Below are 22568 nucleotides of genomic sequence, written 5' to 3' on the forward strand. Positions count from 1 at the left end.
TATTCTCTATCCCATATTTCAAAGGACAGCGGCCATGGTGAATGGAAGAGAGCAGATGATTCATTTTCTTTCCAACTCCACTGCTCTGCCCACTTGGTGTAGAGATTGAATGTCTCCTATGAGCTTGTCAACAAAGCTATTATTCCACTCATTGGTCAATATATGTTCATTTTCTGCTGACTGCCCTGGGAATCGATGCATTGTATGCTGATCTTTTCCTTGAGTTCATTTTCCTCGAGACGCTAATGTCTAATCCTCTGTTCATCTGCATCATGCAAACGTCCTGATTATGTGGCTTTCCAACTGCTGAAATAATAATTCTCTTCAGTGGAGACTCAAGGACAAAAGGAGGTGATAAAAATTTATCTGTGTCTTTGTGAACCTCTTAATTGAAGCAAGCAACACTGCAGTTTCATCTCGCCCATCTCTAGTTCACCCTTTCCTTCTTTCTCCCCCTTTCTAACTTGAATTTTACAGGGGTGTGTGGAATTGTTCTGGATACAACAGTGTAAAACATAAACAAAGATGTTATTTAAAAGATGCCAAATAGAATTTAGAAGCTAAATATTCCTTTAAAAAGGCATTAGGCAAATGCTTGCATCTTGATTACCCCTCTTCCTCCAAGAATACAATTTATATACTAGTACAGTCAAGTCAGAAACAAAGCAGTGAAAACAAATCATTTTACAGTGGATAAATGACCCTGTATATCTCTGGCTTGGAGTGTTAACATTGATATAGAAGATAAATGGGAACCAATTTTTTTTTTTTTAAAAAGTAATTTTTCTACTTCATTACTCAAGTCATCCAATCTTGTTTCCTTAACTTGCTTGTGATTGTAAGATCCCAAGATCTTTGATGCTATGAGCAATAGACAGTTGGTAAATTGGACTTTCTTAGAAACTGAATAATCTTTGATTTATCAGCAGCAAGCTAGTGCCTAACTTAGACCTTCCAAAGCTGCAAAGGGAACCTCTTTCCACCTCCACTGAGAAGAATTAGCAAAGAGGCAAACAGAAGATCATGACAAAGAATTCACTGAATGTTGTCAAATACAGAGTTCTACAAACCTTGAACAGAGAGAGATGTATCAGAGAGAGATGTACCATGCAAACAATTACCAGATACCCTTTTATACTTTTTAGTTTTGATTTCTATTTATTAAAATGCAAAATCAAACATAGAACAAAATCATATCAGAAAACAGGTTTGAAATAGTTTAACAGATACAAAGGGGGGGGGGCAGAGACAACAGTAATACATTCCTGACTTTGGATATAATTCTAACAAGTCTATAAAAACAGAAATACAACAGACATGAATATCCCTTATTTTCAAGGGGCATCAGTTGGATTTCCGATAGACCATAGTTTCTGAAGCTCTGCCCATATTTCTTTTTTATTGTATTAGCCACAGCCATTTATAGGAGATGGGGGGATTGGTTATTTTTTTTATTGGGTTTTATAAACAAGAATAATGTTATACAAATAAGTATACTAAGTTTTCTCATGTCATTTGTACATCACAAATATAGCATAATAAATGTGGGAAAATATCTACAAAATATGTTTTATTATTAGTGGTCAATGTATAAGTTCTTGGTTGTGGGGATTGCTTATATTCTGAATTATTAACATAAACAGAAAGATAATACCAAACAGAATTTTTGTGTGTGTGGACACCTAGAGTTTCTCAGAGAGCCTTTTGAAAATGTGTTTAATCTGGATTGGAATACAGTAGTGCACAACAGTGACTGGACCACGTGCTTTTAGTATTGTGGCACCAGTTCTGTGGAATTCTCTTCCTTTAACACAAGGTTGCTCTAATCACCAATTGTTACAGTTGCCACCTTTTAATTTTGACCAGTGTCAGTCACCTGTCCAGGTTGGTTCACAGGGGGTGAGATAAGAATCCGACCTGCCAGCAGGATTCAGTTCCTTACACCAATTCTGGCAGGTCAACTGCTAGTTAAATTAACAAGGCACATGGAGCAGGAATCTCATGTGGTCTGAACTATGGCAGGGTTGATGGTACCCTGTCATCCAAAACTGGGAGGGAGGTGTAGTGACCACAAGGTTAATCTTGTATCTCTGTTGTTTAGAAGCAGCCCAATATGTTTCATTCTCTGTCATTTTGATGTGATTTATTATTCAGGTCAAAATCTGATCTGTGAGGTCTGAAGCCTTGTTTTGCCCTCATTGACTATAATGGAGACTCTTAAAAAAAGAAAAGAAAAAGTACTGTATCTGTTTTCCTTTTTGTGTAAGTGGATGAAGTTTGCAGGCAGAGTTGACTAACCCTGCTGAGTTCCAGGCAGATCCATCCAGAAGTTTTCATCTGGAATGAAGACAGAATGAAGTATTATTCATAGATCTGTAATCTCCTCTTATGAAACCAAACCATTGGGGGGGGGGGGGGGCGATATGCCTTGCCCTCATGGCCAAAACTTGGAGAAAAGTGACAACCCATGAGGAGAGCAATTCTATTTATTTACTTCATCATCTCTCCCCTAAATCACTGTGATTGGATTGCATTGGCCAGGGGACAATTCACTTTGATTAGACTTGAATGTCATAACAAAAGATACCTCCCACTTCACAACCAGCTTCCCCCAGCCCTTTCCCCCTTTCTATCCCAAGTTCCCCCATCAGCTTGGTTTCATTTCTTGGAAAAGATGGGAAGTGTTTCTGCATTTAAATTACTTGGAAAAACAGAGGCGACAGAGCTACTCAGAAGATGTTGGCATTCCTGACCTTTCCTCAAATACCTTGCTAACAGCAAGATCCTGTTCAGGAATTTGAGTCTGTCCCAAATTACCCTAATTTTGCCTTTTTATTTGGGGTACAATCAGATCCAATGCACATCCCTACTAAATCACAGAATTATAGAATTGTGGAGTTGGAGGGGACTCTGAGAGTCATCTATTCCCACCCTCTGCTATGCAGGAAAATCTGTTCAATGGAAGCACAATTGCTGGATTGGAACCAAATCTATTTTCATTTCTTATGTAGATAAGCCATTTGTTGAGGATGCTATATAGGCATCATAACAACATCTGGTTGAAGCAGCACTAGGTGGCTGCCTTATGTTCCAGAAAATATGCAAACTAAGTTTGGTTCATCTAATAGATATTTACTGACAAGAGTTATTTGCAGCTAAACAGCAGGATTATGAGGATGGTAAAAGTAATAGTGGTGCTGTTGCATGTTTCTTGTCCAAATCTATTTTATACAATTTCAGTTGCATGTTCAGTTGCATTGTATAAAATCTATTTTATACAATTTCAGTTGCATGTTCTTTATACTCCTGGGAATCATCTGTAGAGCTAACTCCATATTTCTGTGGATCTGCAGGTGCCTGAGAGAGTTCCCCTTTCTCTTAAACTTGCCTCTCGGTGGGTGCAAGTGTCCTTCACTTTGGTCACACTTCCATCTCCCCTCATTAAAAGACCTGTCCCCCCCCCCCGTCCCCAACAGCACTTCAGGCAATTCTGTCCATTCAAGCTGTGCAGTTGTGATGAAATCGGACATGGCAGTCACAGGAGAAGATGAAGCCAACAGAACGAAGAAGGGAGCAAGCAGTGTGGTGAGCAGTGGCAGCTCCCTGAGTGTTTAAAACACCACCATCCTCCTGCTTGTTCCTGTCCATTACTCGATCAGCAGGCCAAATGGAGAAAGGTGGTCCTGCTTGAGCATCAGAAAGAGTGCACAAACCTCCTAGAATGGTGGATGGAAGGAATAATTGGGGAGTCACCATAACTCAGTGGTAGAGCATCTGCTTTGCATTCAGAAGGCCCCAGGTTCAGTCCTAGTCCTCTCCAAGTAGGGCTGGGAATGATCCATGCCTGAAACTCTGGAGAGCTGCTGCAAATCAGTGTAGGCAATACTGAATTAGATGGACCGAAAGTCTAACTTGATATAAGGCAGCTTCCTATTCTGCAATAGATTTGTGTGGTCAAATGAACATCTGGAAAGGAGTACAGAGAAACACCTAAGGAAATAAGTCTGTTCAGGTGTAGATAAGTTTGTTGTACGTGGCAATTGGTTTTGTAGGATATGCTCCTTCATGTATATATGTTTAAAAACAATGTGTTCTACAACACTGCTGTTAAATTGTAGTAATAAAGCAAAAACACAAAGCCCAAAAACACTTTCATATTTCCTATTGGTACAATAAAATAAAACATATGTAAAATAAGTAGCACTTGTATAAGTAATATCCATAGCAATGGCATAAACTACACAGAAGAAGAACTGAGCAATGAGTGGTACACAGATATTTAATATGTACATATTTCTAGACATTTTCTAGGCTATAGAAAAATATGCATATGAATCCAGGAAATAACTATTGGGACTTGACATCTATTATGTATTATAAATTTAACAGAGGTTGGGGGGAGTTTCTTTTCTTTTCAAAAATATGTATTTTGCAGAGCTTAGACTCTTATGACTGCCTGTGGCATTGTAGACTGTTGTGGCCATATATTTCTGAAATTAAGAAATAGGGGTAGGGCTATTTAGTTTTTGTGTAATTTAGTAAAATCATTGCCATAATAGTGCTTCTTCCTTTGTTGCTTCAAGTCATTATGGAACACAAAGAATAGGAGGTGTATATAAATATAAAAATATGTTATTAAATTAAAAGGAGTATTTTATTTTATTCACAGAAACTGAGAGTCCCAGGTGGAGACTTTGAAAGGGTTAGGCAGAAATGTCTAGATTTCTGATATATTCCTGGTCTCCCAGCAATGTATTGGGTCACATTCAGTTTAGCCTTCATTCTATTAGAAAAAGGATATTTGAAATTAGATTACCAATAGTTACCTGAGGTTATCCCAATCAGCAGTTTGAAGTTGTTGTGCTCAGCATTTGAGAGGAAAGAATGTGCAGTTTTGTTTTCTGAAACATGGTAATAATCACAGTTGTTAGAGCAGGCAAAAAGACGAGTCTTGGCAAAATTCATTTTGAGGCATCAAAATTTATAAAGCAGAAAATAGAAGCTGGTGATGGATGACATCCTTTCGTCAACCTGACAAGAAATGCAGCCCAATCAGAATCTAAAATTTGAGGGCCACAAAACAAGCTGAAATGATTGGCACCGCAAGCACACCTGATTGAAACATAATGGAGGATGAGGTTTTGCTTTGTTGTTTTTCAAATGAACAAACATGTATGTGATGCAGATGGATCCCACCTCCTTTAAAAGGTTGCTATACCAGAAATGTGGGAACATCATAACCAGGATCAGCGCTCACAGAAGTTGGGACGGGAGGATCTGACTATCAAACATCTGTATTCAGTGAGGGATTTCCCCCCTCCTCATCTACATATGAATCAAAATACTTTAACCTGCTAAAAAATATTTTTCCTTTCCTTTCAAGACTGAATGTGTGTTTAATCAAAGCAAACAAAACCTGCATAATCTGCCACATTTCATTGTCCAAATGTTCATCTGTTAAACTATCACTTTCATGGAAGTGATGTTGAATGTAGGGTTGGGGAAGAATCCAGTTTTCTCTATATTTTGGAGCAAACCTTCCAATTTTGCCCTTGATGCATGGATCTGATAATAGATTAAGCTGCATAACCAATGAACCAAACTGTAAATGGGTACATAAAGTTTTAATGAGAATGGTCTAGGGGCTGCCTCTTCTCCCACTTAACATTTGAAGTTGCTAAGAGCAGATCTGTTGCCAGGCACTAAAACATCTGTTTTAAAATGTTCTCAAGAAGTAACTGTCTTTCATAATATGCGGACCCTTCATATGGATGGGAAGAAAGATGGCCACTCCCATATACCTATGTGGGCCACCATCTTTTTTTTTCCGTAGAATGTCCCTGGTAGCCTTACAAGGATAGAATTTGTTCACATGTATGCACTTCCATGAGGACTTGCTAATATATCTTCAGTCTAGATAAGTATCTGAAATGATCCACTGATGGACTACAGTCTTCCCAATAAACATTTCGCCCCTGCTATTAAGTGGGGAGTCCAAAATATGATCATTTTTTTACTCTTAGCCACTTATTCTGGTTCCCTATTGGTCAGAAAAAAAGATTTGGGAGCACTATGTTTTGATCCAAATAACGTACCACCCTGTCCTATCATATTGTCATCTTGAAAATGAAAGACAAGGACAAATATCATCTGGGTAGTAGTTTTTAATAGCTTTCTGAAGAATAGAAATATCTGATCTTGCCTGGGAATGGATCATTTCTTGTCCTCCGTTGTGTGCATTTCCAGAGACAATATGTAACCTCCTTGCTGAAAATGAAATATAGTGATGGCTGGTACAAGTAATAAGAGATATGAAATTCATTTGAGATTTAATAAAACAATATTGAGAGATTGAAAATACTGTCCTGAACTCTTCTGACATAGTGGCTTCCATAGCTTCCATTAAACATAATGTATGCTTGAGGATTATTTTCTAATACCATTCAGTGTATTTACTTTTTTAAAAAGAAGAAAAAAGGATTTGAAATATATTTGAAATTACTGCAAGTTTTGGAATTTTTAATTATCAGTGCAGTTGTCTTTTAAATTAATCCCTACAGAAAGAAACTGGCTTTGATGATTCTTTTTTCTGTCCACAGTTTGAGAAGGATGGTAGCTCAGATTTACCATAGGTTTAACTTGATAAAATCAATTTATGAAACTGCTACGTTCATCAGATATACTGTCTACTCAGAAGATTGACAAGCATTGATGGTTTGTGTTTGAAAAAGAAAAAGGTGGATATAGCTAGATTACATAAATTTGAAGGAGATATGCCTGCCCATACCTTCAATATGAGATAGGTTGCAAAAATATACGAGGGTGGTATCATATATGCTATTCATGATCCAACCTTCTGTGCATTCACTGGAAGGTCTTATGTAAGGTTATATGTAATATGAAGGTCATATGTAAATGCACTTCCATATGGCCAGGATCCTTGCAGAAAGCAAGCTGTAAACCAGGCATAGGCAAACTCGGCCCTCCAGATGTTTTGAGACTACAATTCCCATCATCTCTGACCACTGGTCCTGTTAGCTCGGGATGATGGGAGTTGCAGTCCAAAAACATCTGGAGGGCCAAGTTTGCCTATGCCTGTTGTAAACAGAGTCCTTTTTGCATAGTTTTATGTATACCTTATGTTCAAAGTCTTGGGATATGAGTGTACTACAGGGTATGCAAAGGTTTTGAAAGAATAAATCATGTCTCAAGAACTAAAGCAAGGCCTCTTCTGGCAGATTCAGGGCTTGTCTGAGTTTAAGTGGTATCTCTTCACAATAACCCTGAACTGAAATGGAAGCTCCAAAGTGGCTCGCAGCACTTCAGAAATTCAGATTGTTTAAAATGAAAAATGTGCAGAATATTTCTCCCCAAACTTGTCATAAATGAAAAACACCAACTTGGAGAGATGAGGGAGAGCAAAAGCTCTTGTGGGACTGACTGACAGATCTAGCTTCCAGTGAGAAGGAAGGGTTTTACCAGGGCTCTCCAATCACAGTACTTTGGGGGCAGGGGTGTTGATGTAATGTTATCACTTGGTTATTGTTGGTTGTATATTCACCACTAGTTCTGCTAGTGCTGCTTGCTTGGAAAATGCTGAACATTCAAATCCATTTGCCTCTGTGCCACATATCCACTCCTGTCAAAACATTTTTACACTTAGTTTCTGTGACCTTTGGTGCCAATTAAGCAGAATACAAGCCTGAAGCATCTCCCCCGTCCACCATAACTTCTTAGCCACTGCTTCTATCCTTCTGAGGTTTTTTTCCAGGTCATTTTCCCAGCTCAGCAAATTTACTCCCCAAAATTCAGTTTTAAAGGTACATAGTAAAAACAACAACCCTAGACTGATTTGCCTATGGTTTTATAGTAGATGTACCTTTATAAGCATAAAATTGTAGAGCTGGTCTAATTATGCAAGGTGGTTACATATTGTCTCTGGAAATGCACACAACAGAGGACAAGAAATGATCCATTCTGTTGGGAGCTGCCCAGAGTGGCTGGGGAAGTCTAGTCAGATGGGGTATAAATAATAAATTGTTATTATTATTACAGTGGTACCTCGGGTTACATACGCTTCAGGTTACATATGCTTCAGGTTACAGACTACGCTAACCCAGAAATAGTATCTTGGGTTAAGAACTTTGCTTCAGGATGAGAACAGAAATCGTGCTCCAGCGGCACAGTGGCAGCGGGAGGCCCCATTAGCTAAAGTGGTGCCTCAGGTTAAGAACAGTTTCAGGTTAAGAACGGACCTCCAGAACAAATTAAGTATTTAACCTGAGGTACCACTGTATTAGGGACGCGGGTGACGCTGTGGGTAAAATCTCAGCGCCTAGGACTTGCCGATCGTCAGGTCGGCGGTTCGAATCCCTGCAGCGGGGTGCGCTCCCGTTGCTCGGTCCCAGCGCCTGCCAACCTAGCAGTTCGAAAGCACCCCCGGGTGCAAGTAGATAAATAGGGACCGCTTACAAGCGGGAAGGTTGTACTGTTGTACTGTTTTCTTAATTTTAATTTTTTTATATATGCAAAACTGCTTTGAGGGTTTTTACAATCAAGCAGTGCATAAATTTTATGAAGGGGGATATACTTTTGAGTTACCTGGTGGTTTCTGAGGTATTGCCCGCATCCACAGGCACTGCTGTGCAGTCATAGATAACAGTGAGAAATAATTTTTTGCTCCCACTCAGTTGCACTCATGACCAGTTACTGGCAGGTTGTGCCTAACAAACTGCTTCACTGATTGCTGCTGAATATTCTGCTTTTCATAATTGAACAGAAATACGTGCAGTTACACCAGAAAACCCCATCATCACCTCTTCTTAAATTTAAGAAGAGTTTATGTTTTTGGCAACTGTAGCAATCTATTATTGTTTTGTGGCTATTTTTGAGGAGAAAATGTGAAGCATTTGAAATGTTTTAGTATTTTAAAAGACTGTTTATATAGAATGAAATAATTATTTCAATGTCAATATTTTCCTACCCAGGTCCAAGTGAAAAGAAAAACAGTGGGGAATGGTCAGAGAACAAAAGCAAATTGCCCTATTCAATCTGTTGATGAGGAGACATACAGAGTAAGAGACAACAAACAAATCAGCAAATGGACTCCATTTTGGAAATTTGGGATGTTTTCCAATGAAGAATCCTGCACAGGTAATCCATTATTTATTTATTTTTTCATTTCAAGTTCCGTGACATTTCTCTCTTCCAAGAATGTGTGCATAGCTGCACTGTGAGTGCCATTTCTATTTCATCCATGTCATTTGTTTTTAGTAGTCTGTTACAAAGAGGAGGAAAACAACCTTGTAAAAATATTACTGCTGATGGTGATTTATTTTTTGGGGAATTGATGTTAAGCTGACCTTAAAATTGATGATGTTGGACACTTCAGTGGAGTTGAAATAGCAGTAGGACAGTCTCTTCTGCATGAGTCTTATGGATGTGTCTGACTTTGTTGACAGCGTTCCATGTTGTGAATGTGGGTGCAAACTGTGACATTATCACAGAACATAGTGTTTTGGGAAGTTGACTATCCCCCCCTTTGTTAGCTCTAAAGTTGGCTCTGACAGCTTGATGCTGCAATCAAATGAAGTTATTTTGTATTTAGCTTGGAAGAGAACTTGCTGCATTCCATTCAGTGCCATGATAACTTTCAAAGTCATTCTTCCATATGTGAATTCAAACTGGTGTGTCCAGAGGCAACCCATTTACACATCCTAAAGCAGCCTTCCCCAAGCTGCTGTCATCCTGATGTTTTGGACCAGATCCAGTAGGCATGGTGAACAGTCACATACATAGGTTGTGTATTTCAAACCCTCGAGAGAATGTAAGATGCTCTTCTAAAGGACTACAGGAACATCCTAATACCATTTTAAAACTTTGATCAAAGTTCCAAACCATGTCAGGATAGCTGAGGCTGGAAGACTATATAAATCTAAAATAAGCCTGCTAAATGACATTGTCATCATCTCAGCACAGTAGATTTCCATTCTAGCATGTTGCATTAAAGAAGAATGTACAGTGGTACCTCGGGTTACAGACGCTTCGGGTTACAGACGCTTCAGGTTACAGACTCTGCTAACCCAGAAATAGTACGTCAGGTTAAGAACTTTACCTCAGGATGACAACAGAAATCGTGTGCCAGCAGCGCGGCAGCAGCAGGAGGCCCCATTAGCTAAAGTGGTACCTCAGGTTAAGACCAGTTTCAGGTTAAGAATGGACCTCCAGAATGAATTAAGTTCTTAACCCGAGGTACCACTGTAGCTCATCCCCCCCCCGCCCCCGCAAAGAGACAACAAATCTTTTCCCCAGGTTCCCAAGCTATGAAAGAAGAAACCCAAAAGGCTTTCAGTCCATTGGCTTCTTCCACCTGCTGTTGGACAAATCCCAAAATAAATTTGGGTCGATACAAGTGATCATGATAGAAAACTAGCACCTTAAGAATCTACTCCCTAAATATGATGAAAAGCCAACTCTCTAGTGTTCACCATCAAGTGACAACTATCCATTGATATGACAGAAACAGCTTCAGTGGCCCTAGTGGATTACTGGGGGTGGGGAAGAATTCAAAGCAGCCATTCACCCCTGCTGATTATTCAGGACTCCTCACTGGCACTTTACGCTGTGCAGTACAAATCCATATTGATCTTCTTATATGAACTGAGAAGTTGGAATCCCTTGTTGGCACCAAGTAGGAAGCCTACTGATTTCTTTTCTTTTCTTGGAGAAGACATCCAAAGGGTAGCCCTCCTCGAAAATGCTTCTTCACTAGCTTCACTTCCAAGCTTATGTGCAGTTATGTATGGTTTTGTTTTGGCACATATTCTTTTCATTGTCTACATAAAGCCACCAAAAGAATTTGACTGTAAATTTGAAATTAGGGTTGATCAGTATGCTTATTACACACTGTTCTGCAATTCCTTATCTAATCAGTTCCTAGCAAGCATATTGTTCTCTTCTGAGACACTATCTGGGAGTGATGGTTGTACAGAATCAGGTCATTCTTAGCTGTCATTTGGACCAGCCAGAAGTGATGTCAGTGGGAAAGTCAGGGAATGTTGCAGAAATAGGTTTACCTTTGATCATTGGGACGTTGGTTGCCTTCTTGGATAAGGTGCACAGTATGGGAATATTCCAGGCTTTTTGTTGTCCTCCAGTTGTATTGCCAACCTTTTGATTGATTTTTATTGCAATTCATTTATTTGTTGCATTGATTACTTTATTTTTTTTAATAATACTGATTACTTTATTTTCATGTTTTTAATGGTATCTAGATTTTCATGTTTTTAATGTTATCAGGATTTTATTATGGTACGTTCTTACCTGCTTGTAGTTGCTTCAAACTTTGCTGACACAATGGATCACAAATGCTTGAATAACTCTCGTAATTAACAATGTATGATGAGCCTTATTGAGCCTACAGTGACTATTGTTGCTCTAATGGGACATGACAATTTGAAGTAAAATAATTTGTTGACAGAAGACTTAAACAATAAGATACATCTGACAAACCTATGTGAGTTGAACATTTTGTGCTCTAATTTATGTGAAGATCTAAAAAAGAAAAAACATTTAAAGAATACCTTGTGAAAAAGAAGGAACAAAAAGGTCCAGAATGTGTTTATTATTATTATTATTCTTTCTAAAGACCACAGATTACAGAAAATTGTGTAACCAGCATGATGCAGCCTTGTGAGCAAGTCAGACATATGGGCCAGGCGATATCCCGTAGGATAATGCATGGTGCAAACCAATAATAATAACTGTACCTGGAAAATAAAGGTCACCAATCATAGTTAATGCCAAGAAATAATCAAGGATTTGGTAGGACCTAGTAGTACAAAGTGAGAGTATATGTGTATATTTATTTCAACCTGAGAACATCTATTCATTGTGGGCAAGAAAAAGGAGGAAATTATAGGAAAGGCTGAAAATATATTTTTGTTTGAGGGAGGCATTCTTATTATCCTTATACAATTTATGTGGCTCACACAGGATAAAAGTGTAGTCTATAAAGTAAAGCTTCCCACAATTTCTCCTCCACTGTACAGCACTTTGCTCAAATTCGATTACAGGTGAAATGGACCCCTCAGACACATGACTATTGTAAGAGGAGGGGAGATTTTCTCTGAGTGCCCTGTCCTACTATAGCTCCCTCCCCTCCCCAAAATATGTTCCAGAGGGTTGGAGGAACTTACAAAACAGTGCAGATGGGCTGATTCAAAGGATGAATTTGAATAAATTCCTCCTCCATTTACATTAGCTGATATGCTTGCTGGGTTAAAATAATAATAATAATGTTGCATGAGTGGAATCCCTGTAACATTAGTCTAAGAGCTCCTAAATGGATCAGATGCATTATTTCATTTATTTGGAGAAAGGCGGTCTAAACATGGATTTGACTATGCATGTGGCTTAAATGCCTTAACTGAAATGAACAGAGACCCCACAAGTGTGTATTCATGCAACTGTTGTCTTGTTCTGTCTTTTGTGGGGTAGATAATAAATATATCTACCAACTTTGGAAAATCAGATTTTACTCCTCCAACTGACCTTGAAGAACTTGTTATGTGCAGCTACAAATCTCATCAACCTTAGCGCATCAGAATCTGGGCTGGGAAGCAATTGGGCAAAATACGGTAAATTCTGGAACAGGTTTATATGCTCATGGCTGCCAGGTAGAATCTGCCAAGGAGAGGACCTGCTTTTTTTTACATATGGCTACACATTGAGATTTTCTGGCTCATCCCAAGGTAATATTTGCTGTGGTAAACATAGGGAGATGATTCAAGAAACTGGGCGGGGGGGGGGGGGGGACAACATTATTACTTATTACTGAAAGTCTTACTACAATTAACTGTCAAAATAGCTGCTGTTTTAGGCTTCATCTTGACTGATGGTTCCCAGAACTGCTTTCCGCCATGCACACACAGGCATGGACAACTTCAGTACTGTACATTTTATCATTGCAACTTCTCCATTTAAGGAAAATATTGCATCTTTGTGTGTGTATGTGTGTGTTTTAAAAAAAATTGTATGAACTACTGGTGATACCTGTGTAGCATTGCAACCCCCTCCGCACAAAGGAATGGTCTGTTAACTACCTAGGCCCTGAAAAATAACTTTGTGGTCTGTGTCATAATCCAATCTAGCTTCTAGGTCTCCTTCTATTCAATTATATATTTGTATCACATTTGAATGAGACACAGTCATTAGATCCAGTATAGCTTTTGCATAAGAGATCCTGAATTTCAACTGAGAAGCCTTGTCTTTAAACATTCACTTAGATAACATTTTCCAAAAGCCTGCAACTAGAATATTAAAAGTGGTTCTGACTTTGAACATTTACAACTTTTTTTTTTTTTTTTAATGCATTGACTTGTTCCCCATGTCAATTTAAACATTCACTAGTTGTGGGATCGTTATGAGAAGATCCAGACTTCACTCATCTCCTGGAAATGAAAAACTTTCTACCAATGCAAACATATATTTGCCTTTATGTGTTCTTTCTTTAATTTAACTAGCACTGAGGCAATATCCCCCCTCCCCAATTTCTTGTCCATTTCACTAGTGGTAGTCAGGGCTTTTTTTCAGCTGGAACTTGCCAGAACTCAGTTCTGGTACCTCTCAGGTGGGCACCATTGCCATTATAAGAGAACAAGGGAAGTGTTCATGGTGAGTCCCAGCACCTCTTTTTATAGAAAATAGCAGTGGTGGTGGTGTTCCATGTAGGCTTTGCAGGCAAGACCTGACTAGGTAGTAACATGAGCTCTTTCTTCTGTTTTGTGACATATTTTGCCATTACCATTTCTCCCCCATACAATGTCCTTCTTCGTATGATGGTGTGTCATGATATAACAGCATCTTATGCTCATTGTGAGAAACATGACAGCTCTTCAACTAGTAGAGGCCTCCCCCACAAAGCCACCAGAATTTTGGGATTTAAAGTGATGTGCCTTCATACAATTACTCTGTGAAACTTCTGGACAATCAAGAATAATCTTCCAGGGAAGAAAAATCAGCCATTTGTTTATGTGAACCACTTGATAGACTTGTTCCTCAAATACTGATCAGGTAGCAAAAGTGGAACACATCTATAGTGAGAGCTTTCATCAAAGTTCTAAAGGGACTCTGTGGTTTAGACCACAGTGCCACCTGCGCTCTGTCCCCGCTCCTGCAAGTATATAAACAGGTACTGCTGTGGCAGGAAGGTAAAAGTTGTTTCTGTGCAATCTGGTTTCTGTCACGGTGTTCCGTTGTGCCAGAAGTGGTTTAGTCATGCTGGCCACATGACCCAGAAAGCTGTCTGTGGACAAACTCCAGCTCCCTCGGCCTGAAAGTGAGATGAGCGCCACACCCCTTAGTTGCCTTTGACTGGACTTAACTTTCCAGGGGGACGCTGGTGGCGCTGTGGGTTAAACCACAGAGCCTAGGGCTTGCCAATCAGAAGGTCGGCGGTTCGAATCCCCGCGATGGGGTGAGCTCCCGTTGCTTGGTCCCTACCCCTGCCAACCCAGCAGTTTAAAAGTCTGTGCACTGCTCTGGTTCACCAGAAGTGGCTTAGTCATGCTGGCCACATGACCCGGAAGCTGTACGCCGGCTCCCTCGGCCAATAAAGTGAAATGAGCACCGCAACCCCAGAGTCATCTGCGACTGGACCTAACGGTCAGGGGTCCTTTACCTTTACCTTTTACCCAAGTTCTAAAATATGTAGGAAAAAATTAAAAAGTGACCTTTGTGAAGTTTTGTTGGATTTGAGAAATATCTTCACTTTTATCCAAAGATAATAACTTTGAATTTTATACAGAGTATTACGGGGAAATTTTAAGTGCTTGTATGATTTCTCTGACATTGTGAGATGACATTTTAAACAGATAAGATGACACCATTAGGAGATGGTTATATATCTCTCTGGCAGTTATTTTGATCACACTCTGACTGTGTGAAATTGCCCAATAGCTGATAACAAGCAATCTCTGAACATGTGTTGTCACTGCATGGAACCCATTATGATGAGTCTCTAAATTACATAACCCAGGGGAAGTTGAGCAGTAATATTGCAAATAAGAGTTCTTATTTGAAGGGTTTTGTATTCTTAATCCAACTTTGGATTTATTACACTTGTTCCTGGAAAGCACTGATAAACTAAAAACCCTGACAAATGCTCAGTCCTTGGGAAACTTCCACTCTAGAGTTGAAAATGACTTTGCGTATCAGACTGGAGAGTGGGGTGTTTTGGAATTGCAGAGCAAATTATTCCAGCAGATAAATTCTGCACAGCTGATATATACATTAGTGAAAAATTACTGCATACTCAACGAATACTTCTTATGTGGGACAGGACAGCACAGCACAGCACAGTCTGCAAGGGTCTTAGCTTGTTGAAAGCAAATATAGCCATATATTTCATGTTTTGTTTGATGGCCAATCTTCTTCCTTGAGGTACTTAAAGTGAGAGGCACAACTGTTCACTGAATGCAAAGAAAGGATGTGTATTCTTCACATAAACTGTGTAGATAAGCAAAAAAATGGTAAATGGAGCAAATATCTGGACTTTAAGTAAACACTGATGGAGCCTGGATAAACTCTTGGGATTGTGCAATGACAATGATGTTCAAAAAAGGCAAATTCCATGATGGGGAATCTTAGGAAGGTGATTTGGGGGGGGGTGTATTGTAATTCATTTATACATATCTATGGGACAGACCATACAGAAGGCTGATCGCCGAAGAATTAATACTTTTGAATTATGTTGCTGAAGGAGACTCTTGAGAGTCTCATGTACTGCAAGAAGATCAAACCTATCCATTCTGGAGGAAATCAACCCTGAGTGCTCACTGGAAGGACAGATCCTGAAGCTGAGGCTCCAATACTTTGGCCACCTCATGAGAAGAGGACTCCCTGGAAAAGACCCTGATGTTGGGAAAGATTGAGGGCACAAGCAGAAGGGGACGACAGAGGATGAGATGGTTGGACAGTGTTCTTAAAGCTACGAACATGAGTTTGACCAAACTACGGAAGACAGTGGAAGACAGAAGTGCCTGGTGTGCTCTGGTCCATGGGGTCACGAAGAGTCGGACATGACTAAACGACTAAACAACAACAACATGGGACAGCTACATCTGGACTACTGTGTACAGTGCTGGATATTATAGAGTTGAACATAAAATGGACAATTGAAATACTGTGCTAGTGTCAGTGGGGGCTGGTAGGGTGCAGGGCAGGGCAGTTAATAGTGTGCAGAACCAGAGGTAGGTACAGCCACAGATAACAGTAGGTGGATCAAGAAACTGAGTACAGGCTTTCCAATCCATTGAACACAATGGGACTTCTAAGTAGACCTACATAGGATTTGTTCTATATATTCTGCCCCCATCTCTTAGATGGCCAGATACAAAAAAGGACAGGACTCCTGCTCCTAGTTATGTAGAAGAGGGCAAGCTATTGATTGCATCTATCTGTCTCAGGAGTCAATGGAGGAGTGCGCCTTAGGGGGTGAGGTCAAACTCTTGGAAGGTTACAGAGCCTGCTGTGGCTGTAGAGCAGAGCTTTCCAAACTGTGCGTCACAACACGGTGTGTCGGCTGCAGTGTGTAGGTGTGTCACGTGAACACTCTTTGTGCTCCTCCCGGGGCTGGAAAGAGGTTGGTTTAACCTCCAATTTGCTAGTAAAACTGAATTACTGTTTTGTGAAATGATGCATGTCTAAAAAATGTATCACCGACATGAAAAGTTTGGAAGGCTCTGCTGTTGAGACTGATGTGGGAGAGACATGCCTTGTTGCAGCTGGGGCAGATGAAGGCATCTGGTCATGCTGCTACAGGTGTACCATGGCATTTATTCTCTCTGCACTCCTCCCAGCAGTATTTCCTCCTCTGGCCACTGCTGTGGGTACACGACCTAACTGTCTCCAGGCACTGCAGTCATCTGCAAGGGATTCCCACACAACAGGGTTGAAGTTTCCAACCTTCATGTCAAATTTGCATTGCATCACATCTTTGTAATGCAGAGTTGGTTTGCCAAGGGGCCTGGTGCCTGAAGCCAGCTCCCTGTAGAGTACGTCCTTGGGGACCTTGCCATCTTCCATTCTGTGGACATGACCAAGGCAGCTATATCTTCCAGAAGTCTCTGTTCTACACAGGCATTAAAGTTTCAGGGTCACTTTCCTCTTTTGCATCTGGCCTCTCTCTCACTCTTTCTCTCATCCTTCTGCATCTGTGCACCATTCTTTCCTAAGCACAGAGTGCCATGAATGCTTGCATGTGGGTATTTTTTGCTGTTGTTGTTAAATTACCAAAAGCAGCATCTTGTTCTGGCTTCTGTTAGTGCAACAACTTAGTGTGCAGTCAGTTAAATTACTTCAACAACCGAGGTAAAGAATTCCACAAGCACTCACTACTGGGCGTAAAAACAAGCAAACAATCAACCCAATAACAACAAATTAAGTAATAGTTTAATGCCCTTTTATTATAACCCCAATCTGCTGCCTGAGGCTGCCCCCTCTCTTTCCATAATGTCAGGGCTGCCTCTGCAAGACAGGGATAGTTGCATAGTTTTACGCATCCTTTCAGGTACTTTAAAGCACAATGCAGACTAAGGGGAAAAAGTCATTTCAAGCCCTTTCAATTTTGGCTTCTCTTTCTGTCATTCAAAAAAATAGCCCCCTTTTTATGGAGGTCACCTTCCATCTCACTGGGTGTGAATTTGATGGCAAGAGGGAGAAATGCCTTCTCTCCTTGTTTGTATAACAGAAAGCTTTCAAGCTGATCTCATCACTCTCTGACTGCATTTTGTAGGCACTGACATCAAGTCAAAAACATTTTCCTTCTTCAGTAAGAGACAGGGAGGAGCTGAGTGCCCATGCTATGTGCTGCATAGAATGACAGGTTGGTGAATGGGAGTAAGGGTACATAGGGCAAATATCAAATAGTAAATGGGGTTGTCTGCATTCGCCTTACATTTAGTTCCAGGCTGACAGCATAACACCTAGAGGTTATTCTCATGATGGGCATCAAAGAGTCAGATGTGAATGGTTTTCCTTGATGCTTTGACTTTTATTTGGTCTCATCAGCAAGCGCTGTAGAGGAACAATGCCTGTTGCAATTTCTCTTCTGCGGTGTTCAAAACTAAACTCAACTAAAACCCTAACAGAATCGCCCCAAGGACAATCAGTTGAGGGTGGCTTCTCAAGTTCCCTGGCAGTTCTGAAGGAAGAATAGTGTGTGAAGGAGGAAAAAGCACATATCCATTGTGGATCATGGGGGAGCAAATTCAAACCTGTTGGAGAGTTAGTGTCTGCTGTGGCTGTAGACACCAATACAGGAGAGAGATGTTTTATCACAGGTGGAGCAGATGAAGGCATCCAGGTTTGCTGCTGCAGAAGAACCATGCCATTTCTTCTCTCTGCGTTCCTCCCAGCAGTCATTCATTTTCTGGTTACTGCTGTGGATACACAACCTGTCTGTCTCCAGACAGACAGTCATCTGCAAGAGATTCCCATACAGCGGGGTTAATGTTGCTAGCCTTCACGTCATGTTTGCAGACATCTTTGGAATGTAGAGTTGGTCTGCCAACAGGCCTAGTGCCTGAAACCAGCTTCTCACAACCGATCCAGGAATTAGTTCGATGGAGGTGCTGTAAACGTAAGCACTCTCTTTGCACATTGCTGAGAAATGTGAAAAGAGAAGTTCTTTTGGAATTTCTCAGTAACATCCTTAAGATAAAAATGTTTGAGCTCAACTCTGTCCAATTTCAAATAGGGGAGGACTACTAATGATTATTCAAAGGGGATGGAAAGTATCTGTGTATATTCTCAAACTTGCCTCTTTGTTGTCATAGATCTCTTTTTTTTCTGGACCAAGCTGCGCCTCAGTTTAATCTATCATTGCATATAAATAAACAAGAGGAGCTATATGATTTACATTGGTGAATGGTTACAATCACCATTAAACTTAAAAGTTTGTAAAGTCCACTGGAAATATTATAAAATTTTGACATTTTCAGTAAATGTTACAACCAAATGAGTGCCTTCAATACATGTTCAAAGGTCTATCTGTTCCAGACAAAACTATTTACAATGTCACTGGTGTGTCATTACTCTGCTTTTTGACACAGAAATTTCCTATATTTCCTATTGGGCCTCATGTAGCTTTTTTGATTATTGGCAAATGCCAACAGTCACCAGCTTGCTAACATGTACATAAACAAGGAACTTCTGATTTGTGTGCGACTGCTGACACACACACCATTTTCAGCACTGGAAGGGGGCGGAACGGGGTGGGCTGACTTGTGCGATGCCTCAGAACGCAACCCCCCAGGTAAATACTTACAGTTAAGGCAAAAATCAAAGAAGGCTGTGAGTTCCTTTTAAAACACTATAATACACCCCACTACAACATGTAAATCAAGTCCTCTGTCAGAAGACAATACGTGTGAAAGTAGTCCTGACTCCTGAAGGCCTCCAAATTCAAACAAAACTTAGGTGAGACAGAGACAGGGTAGAAATGAATTTGTGTGTATGTGCGTTTGACTTTTCATCTGCCGTTGGAATTGTACATGAGTGTCACTTGTTGCATTTTTGAGTGTTTCCTTTTTTTAAAAAAGTGAGAACTGCAGAGTGGAGTGGAGTGATGTAGGGTATGTGTGAAGGGTGTGGTCATTGAGTCTTGACAGCTTGCTTCCTGAATTCCTGATTTGTGTGTGCTCTTACATGTGAGGATGCTGTTTGTGCATGTGACATTTTTGAGATTCTCATACCGTATTTTTCACTCTATAAGACGCACCAGACCACAAGACGCACCTAGTTTTTGGAGGAGGAAAACAAGAAAAAAAATATTCTGAATCTCAGAAGCCAGAACAGCAAGAGGGATCGCTGCACAGTGAAAGCAGCAATCCCTCTTGCTCTTCTGGCTTCTGTGATAGCTGCACAACCTGCATTCACTCCATAAGACGCACACACATTTCCCCTTACTTTTTAGAGCAAAAAATACGGTATATTGTAATTACTATACGTTGCGCTCTGAAGCTATATCTCGATGTATTCTTTATTTTGTATTTTATTCACTCTTGTTTCATTTTCATTTTTACTTATGTCTACTGTTTAGAGACATTTATTGCTTAATTGTATTACTTAAAATATGGGTTGTTGTTAATTACTAGTATTGGTTGCAGAGAACATGGACATTATATATATTTATATAATACTGATTTTTGTTGTTGGAGGAGTTATACTATTTAGAGATTTGTTGGAATATAAAGCAGTATATAAGTTCAAGAAACAAATGGCAAGCCAGTTTTAATACTGGCCTACAGATGCTCCGCTGGTAGTGGATCCAGGAATGGGGCATGTCTAGTGAAGCCATGGATTCATGGGATCCTGTTCCTCCTTAATCTCCTGAGAATCCCAACATAGGCCCTTAAAGTACCCCAGCCCTGGAGCTGGCACAGTTAATTCTCTCCTGTTGACTGTAATGAGATTGGCTGCAGCTCCCCATTATGGTTGCTGTAAACTGGCAGGGATTTGGATGTTGCAATGGTTGAGCTGCTGACTTTCCTCCCCCTGTAGGGAGAATTGCTCAGAACATTTTCATCTGAATGCATTCAATTATTGTATTTCCACAACTGCTGTGGGGATGAGGGGCAGGATTGCCATCAATGTGGTATGCTTTTGCTATCATTAGCACTTGGTTCCAAATATGGGCCCAGAGCATCTTTGCCCATTCAAGCATACATTAATGTACAAGAGCCTGCCATCAATCCACCTCGCTAAAGCATCACTAATGACGAACGCAATGCTGTGAGTGAAAAAACAGGAGGTTTTACCATGAACAAGTTGCAGTGATGAAGCTCAGTGCTATTGCATTTCCCAAATGTTCTAATAAGTTATTTATTCATGCATTTATTCCCCGGGAGAAATGTTTTTCATGAGGATGATTTCCTTCTCTTTGCAAGGAAGAGGTGTTTTTCACACAAGCAATGTTAGCTCTATTGATTTTTCTAGTGATTAACATGGGGAAATGAGTGATTTGCCAACAATATGTTGCAAGTCCACTATGTTGGACACATAGAGAACTAAGAAGCTTAAGCAGGGCAGAAGTCAAGGACTTGGAATAATGTAAACTTCTGTTGCACTTGACATTTTGAGCTCCCTCCTCATTTTCTTTTATTTATTTATTTATTGTTTATTTATTTATTTATTTTTGCTGAGGAGTTCTTTGTGTAAAAGTCCATTCTTGGGCATTACTGTCACTTCTGCTTTGACTATGGAACATTAACTCTGTTTTTGTTGCTCACATCTAGCAATGATGAGATGAAACGTGGCATATCCAGGCTGATAACCTAACATTTTCATACTTTTAAATGCGTGTGTGTGCGCGCACACACACACACACTTAAAATTCTCCTTTTCTTGCTGGTTTCTTTGGTTGACTATTCCCTCTGTTTAGAGCAGAACAGCAAGGAAGGTAAAGGGAAATAAATACATCCATATCTTTATGAATGATTTATTTTTCTTTCTCTTGATTCAATGAGGTACATGGTTATGCTAAAAATGAAAATGTTTCAGGATTCTATATTGCAATAAATATCCCTCATGCATCTCATTAGATTCTGTAAGATAAAATGGGGTTTCATGCACTGCAAACCCTGAAGTGGAATGCCTCAAAACAGTGGACATGAACTTGTTGGTGAATTTCCACATAGATCATAGGAAGATCTCTTGTACTGGGTTAGAACTATTTGTCTATCTAATCTTATAGGGTCTACTCTGATTGACAGTGACTCATCAAGATCTCAGGCAGTTGTCTTTCACATCATCTGAAACCTGGTCCTTTTAAACTTTAGGTTTCAGAGGATGAACCTAAGACTCTCTACATACAAAACACACACTGTACTACTGTGCTTTGGTCCCTCCCATAGCTTTGTAGGGGAGTACCTGATTGCTAATGACAGTTGAAACAAAACAAAAAAATTCCTTCCAGTAGCATCTTAGAGACCAACTAAGTTTGTTATTGGTATGAGCTTTTGTGTGCATGCACACTTCTTCAGATACCAATGATAATGACCGCTCCCCACTTAAAACGGGGGGCGCCTTTTGCGTGGACGCGTGCAGCCCTGGATCTGGAGTGGCCCCATCAGCATAGGCTTTGCCTTCCCTCAGGTGGGATACCTGGAGGTCCCCGCCTAACCCCAGTGAGTTGTCCAATCCCACCTGGGGGAAGCGTTGCCAGGGAAACCAGGCCAGGTAAGGGGAGGGATTACCTGCCCACACAATAGAGGGTGGATCTTACTTGTTAATCCTCACTTGGCTCCAGAGCTTCTCCCACCCTACCCACCCTCAGTTAATGTCTTCTTTTGCAGGTTAACTTTTCTTCATAGGTTTTGCAGGTTAACCTCTCCACAGGTATGCGGGCGCTGCTACGATAAGGTCGCTGTTAAAGGGCCGGAAAGGAATTTCCCTGCATTGGCAGGTTTCGCCTTTCCCGTAGCAAAACGTCACAACTTTGGCGGTATCGGGCCTTGGGCGGAATCCTTTAGTCCATCTTCCTCTTTGCGGTGGCGATACCAGGGTTC

General features: G+C 40.3%; 1 protein-coding gene across 2 annotated transcripts in view; it reads left to right on the forward strand.

Moving 5' to 3' along the window:
• LRRC4C (leucine rich repeat containing 4C) overlaps positions 1 to 22568 on the forward strand; it is a 621269-nt gene that overhangs the window by 324875 nt on the left and 273826 nt on the right. For both annotated transcript variants that reach the window (XM_079951502.1, XM_079951500.1), the window contains exon 3: positions 8988 to 9153. The gene's annotated coding sequence lies outside the window, so the exon portion shown is untranslated. The remainder of the gene's footprint in view (positions 1 to 8987; positions 9154 to 22568) is intronic.

The sequence above is a fragment of the Podarcis cretensis genome (genome assembly GCF_951804945.1).
Source record: "Podarcis cretensis genome assembly, chromosome: 1".
NCBI lineage: Eukaryota > Metazoa > Chordata > Lepidosauria > Squamata > Lacertidae > Podarcis > Podarcis cretensis.